Source organism: Triticum aestivum, chromosome 4B (assembly GCF_018294505.1).
Source record: "Triticum aestivum cultivar Chinese Spring chromosome 4B, IWGSC CS RefSeq v2.1, whole genome shotgun sequence".
Taxonomy (NCBI): domain Eukaryota; kingdom Viridiplantae; phylum Streptophyta; class Magnoliopsida; order Poales; family Poaceae; genus Triticum; species Triticum aestivum.
The window spans coordinates 488,409,886-488,415,885 of NC_057804.1; positions in this window are offsets into that span (position 1 = coordinate 488,409,886).

Here is a 6,000-nt window from a genome sequence, read left to right on the forward strand (position 1 = left end):
TTTTCAGTAGCATCATGAATAGATTCATCCATATAACCATCACATAAAGCATTCTTTTGATGATCCAAAATCATAGATAATTTATTACTCTTTATGGCATACATGTCATCATAATAATCATCATAAGTAGCAACTTTGTTCTCATCATAGTCAATTGAAACCTCTTCCAAAATAGTGGATGTATCACTAAATGAAGTCATGACCTCCCCAAATCCACTTTCATCAATTTTGTAATAAGATTCAACACCCTCCAAAATAGTGGGATCACTACTACCTAGAGTTGACACTCTTCCAAACCCACTTTCATCATTGTAATCATCATAAATAGGAGGCATGCTATCATCATAATAAATTTTCTTATCGAATATAGAAGGAATCAAAGGATCATATTCATTATGGAAAGCATACCCAAGCTTAGGACAAGCATTATTTTCAACAAATAAATCTTCAAACATTTCATACTCATCAAACATAACATCCCCAAGCTTGTGGTTTTGCATATCATCATAATCATTCTTATCAATAGCATGAATGGCACCAATAGTATAGCAAACATTATTATCATATTCTTCCAAGCAAGTGCCAAAAAGATTTTTAATATCATAAGAGACATCATTGTCTTCCCAATCATAATCATCACAACAAGTAGTAGGCATCACAAAATCATACTCAATATCATCATCCTCCATCAACATATTTGATTCACTTTCATGAGGCACAATGGTGATAAGAGAAATATTACTTGGGAGTGTTACCTTTTTACCTCTACTTTTTCTTCTTTTCTTTTCTTCTCACCACCTCACGTGTGGGTTTAATCATTTTTTCCGAGCATCTTGTTGAAGAGATTGATTGGATAGGAAGCTCCTCCTCATTACCTGATTCATCATAAACACTAGGAGGGTGTTGGGAAATATTTTCCCTTTCATTAGTACTCTCTTCATGCTGTATTTGTTTTCTTGTCTTTAGATAGTTGGCAATATAAGGATTCTCAATGCAATTTACCGCACAAAACAAATAAATTTCCTCTAGATCAAAATCAAGAATTCTATTGAGATTAAATTTTTGAACATCCTTAGTTATACATTTCATTTCTTCGTACCCCAAAAGAAGACTAAGATCTTTATGATGCTCAAGGGTAATCAAGTTATCACAATTTTTCAACACAATTTTATCATGAAACAAATAGCATTGGAACTTTAAATGACCACGTTCATTGAAAAGTTCACAAGGATGGAGAAAGATATTGAATCTTTCAGCACAATCATCTAGCCTCTCTTGCAACTTTTTCATTTCTAAATATTTATGCTTCTTACAAAATCTATCTTCCCTTTTTGGTGTGTGTGTGTCTGTGCACTCCCAATTTACTCCGCAAAAATTGATATTCTTATAGGAGACATCATTATCATGGCTAGTGCACTCATCATTAGCATTTTGGATATTCAAGGAATTCATACTAACAACATTGCAATCATGCTCATCATTCATGCCAATCATTTTATTAAATTCTTCTTCTATCAATTGAGCACAATTTTCCGAACCATCATTTTCAAGAAAGATATTATAAAGATGATCAATAATATGATGCAACCTTAATTCCATTTTTTGTAGTTTTCTTTTATAAACCAAACTAGTGATAAAAGAAGAAACTAAAAGATTCAATTGCAAGATCTAAAGATATACCTTCAAGCACTCACCTCCCCGGCAACGGCGCCAGAAAAGAGCTTGACGTCTACTATGCAACTTTATTCTTGTAGACACGTGTTGGGCCTCCAAGCGCAGAGTTTTGTAGAACAGTAGAAATTTTCCCTCAAGTGGATGACCTAAGGTTTATCAGTCCATGAGAGGTGTAGGATGAAGATGGTCTCTCTCAAACGACCCTGCAACCAAATACAATAAATCTCTTGTGTCCCCAACACACCCTATACAATGGCAAATTGTATAGGTGCACTAGTTCGACGAAGAGATGGTGATAAAAGTGTAATATGGATGGTAGAAATATATTTTTATAATCTGAATAAATAAAAACAGCAAGGTAGCAAATAGTAAACGGGCACAAAAACGGTGTTGCAATGCTTAAAAATGAGGCCTAGGGTCCGTACTTTCGCTAGTGCAACCTCTCAACAATGCTAACATAGTTGGATCATATGATTATCCCTCAAAGTGCAATAAAGAATCACTCCCGAGTTCCTATTAGCGGAGAACAAAATATAGGAATTGTTTATAGGTCACGAAACCACCTCAAAGCTATTCTTTTCGTTCGATCTATTCAAGAGTTCGTACTAAAATAACACAAAGATATTTTTTTCCATTCAATCTATCCTAGAGTTCGTACTAGAATAACACCAAAGCAAATTCCTATTCATAATACTCAATCCACACAAAGAACTATAAAGAGACCCCAAAGTTTCCGTCGGAGAAAAACATGCATCAACCCCTATGCATAGATTACCCCAATATCACCGCGGGAATCTGCGAGTTGAATGCCATAACACATATCAAGTGAATCAATAAGATACCTCATTGTCACCTCAAGTATTCATATTGCAAGACATATATCATGTGTTCTCATCTCTGAATATTCAATCCGACAAGACAAAACTTTGAAGGGTAAAGATTAAATTCATCATAACAAGAGTATAGAGGGGAGAAACATCATATGATCCGACTATATTAATAAAGCCCATGATAAAGATCACGAGAGAGAGAGAGAGAGAGAGAGATCAAACACATAGCTACTGGTACAAACCCTCAACCCTGAGGGTGGACTACTCCCTCCTCATCGCGGTGGCCACCGGGATGATGAAGATGGTCACCGGAGATGATTCCCCCCTCCGGCAGGGTGCCGGAACGGGGTCTAGATTGGTTTTCACGGATACAGAGACCTTGCATCGGCGGAACTTCTAATCTAGGTTAACCCCGAAGGGTTTCAGAATATTTGGGAATTTATAGTGCAAAGAGGGGGTGCAGGAGGCCACCGAGGTGGGCACAACCCAACTGGGCGCGCCTGGGGCCCAGGAGCACCCTGGTGGGTTGTGCCCCCCTCGGGGCACCTCCCCCAGGTGCTGATCTGGCTCATCCTGGGTGTTCTGGTCCATAAAAATTCTCCAAGGAGTTTCACGGTGTTTGGACTCTGTTTGATATTGATTTCCTGCGATATAAAAAACAAGCAAAAAACAGCAACTGGCACTGGGCAATGGGTCAACAGGTTAGTCCCAAAAAATTATATAAAGTTGCTATAAAATGATTGTAAAACATCCAAGAATGATAATATAATGGCATGAATACTTCATAAATTGTAGATACGTTGGAGACGTATCACACTACTACGAGAATTAGTAAGGTACACATCAATAACATGTATATCAAATATACCTTTGTTCACTTTGTGATCCTTCTTATCCGCCAAATACTTGGGGCAGTTCCACTTCCAGTGACCAGTCCCTTTGCAGTAGAAGCACTTAGTTTTAGGCCTGGGTCCATTTTTAGGTTTCTTCCCGGGAGTGACAACTTGCTTGTCATTCTTCTTGAAGTCCCCCCTCTTTTTAGCCTTGCCCTTCTTCTTGAAACTAGTGGTCTTATTAACCATCAACACTTGATGCTCCTTTTTTATTTCTACCTCCATGTCCTTTAGCATCGCGAAGAGCTCAGGAATAGTCTTTTCCATCCCTTGCATATTGTAGTTAATCATGAAGCCTTTGTAGCTTGGTGGCAGTGATTGAAGAACTCTGTCAATGACACAACCATCTGGAAGATTAACTCCCAGCTGAGTCAAGTGATTATGGTACCCAGGCATTCTGAGTATGTGCTCACTAACATAATTGTTCTCATCCATCTTACAGCTCTAGAACTTGTTGGAGACTTCATATCTCTCAACTTGGGCATTTTCTTGAAATATCAACTTCAACTCCTGGAACATCTCATATGGTCCATGACATTCAAAACGTCTTTGAAGTCCCAATTCTAAGCCATAAAGCATGGCACACTGAACTAACGATTAGTCATCAGATCGAGCTTGCCAGGCATTCACAACGGTAGCTTCTGCTCCTGCGGCAGGCCTTGCACCTAGCGGTGCATCAAGGACATAATTATTATGTGCGCCAATGAGGATAATCCTCAAGTTACAGACCCAGTCTGTGTAGTTGCTACCATCATCTTTCAACTTAGCTTTCTCTAGGAATGCATTAAAATTCAAGGGAACTGTAGCACGGGCCATTGATCTACAACATAGATATGCAAAAACTATCAGGACTAAGTTCATGATAAATTAAGTTCAATTAATCATATTACTTAAGAACTCCCACTTAGATAGACATCCCTCTAGTCATCTAAATGATACGTGATCCAAATCAACTAAACCATGTCCGATCATCACATGAGATGGAGTAGTCTTCAATGGTGAACATCACTATGTTGATCATATCTACTATAAAATTCACGTTCAACCTTTCGGTCTCCAGTGTCCTAAGGCCATATCTGTATATGTTAGGCTCGTCAAGTTTAACTCAAGTATTCCGCGTGTGCAAAACTGGCTTCCACCCATTGTATTTGAATGTAGAGCCTATCACACCCGATCATCACGTGGTGTCTTAGCACGAAGAACTTCCGCAATGGTGCATACTCGGGGAGAACACTTATACCTTGAAATTTTAGTAAGGGATCATCTTATAATGCTACCGCCGTACTAAGCAAAATAAGATGCATAAAAGATAAACATCACATGCAATCAAAATATGTGACATGATATGGCCATCATCATCTTGTGCTTTTGATCTCCATCACCGAAGCAACGTCATGATCTCCATAGTCACCGGATTGACACCTTGATCTCCATCATAGCGTTGTGGTCGTCTCGCCAACCATTGCTTCTATGACTATCGCTACCGCTTAGTGATAAAGTAAAGCAATTACATAGCGTTTGTATTTCATACAATAAAGCGACAACCATATGGCTCCTACTAGTTGCCGATAACTTTTACAAAACATGATCATCTCATACAACATCTTATATCACATAATGTCTTGACCATATCACATCACAACATGCCCTGCAAAAACAAGTTAGACATCCTCTACTTTGTTTGTTGCAAGTTTTATGTGGCTGCTACGGGCTTCTAGCATGAACCGTACATACCTATGGCACAAAAACCACAATGGTGATTTATCAAGTTTGTTGTTTTAAACTTCACAAGGACCGACCTTAGTCAAATTCAGTTCAACTAAAGTTGGATAAACAGACACCCGCCAGCCACCTTTATGCAAAACTAGTTGCATGTTTGTCGGTAGAACCGGTCTCATGAACACTGTCATGTAAGGTTGGTCCAGACCGCTACATCCAATAATACCGCCAAATAAAAATAAGACATTGGTGGTAAGCAGTATGATGATCACCGCCCACAACTCTTTGTGTTCTACTCGTGCATATCATCTACGCATAGAACTGGCTCGGATGCCACTGTCGGGAAACGTAGCATGCAATTTCAAAAAAAATTCCTACGCTCACGCAAGATCTATCTAGGAGATGCATAGCAATGAGAGGGGGAGAGTGTGTCCACGTACCCTAGTAGACCAAAAGCAGAAGCATTAACTTAACGCGGTTGATGTAGTCGTCTTCTCGAATCAACCGATCAAGTACCGAACGTACGGCACCTCCAAGTTCTGCACACGTTCAGCTTGATGACGTCCCTCGAACTCTTGATCCAATAGAGGTATGAAGGAGATGAGTTCCGACAGCACGACGGCGTGGTGACGGTGATGGTGATGTGATCCACGCAGGGCTTCGCCTAAGCACTACGATAATATGACCGGAGGAGTAAACGGTGGAGGGGGGCACCGCACATGGCTAAGCAACAACTAATGTCCTTTGGGGTGCCCCCTCTGCCCCCGTATATAAAGGAGGGAGAGGGGAGAGGGACGGCCTAGGGTGCGCCCAAGTGGGGGGAGTCCAACTAGGACTCCCAGTCCTAGTCGCCCCCCTTCCTTTGCAACAGAGGGGGAAAGAGG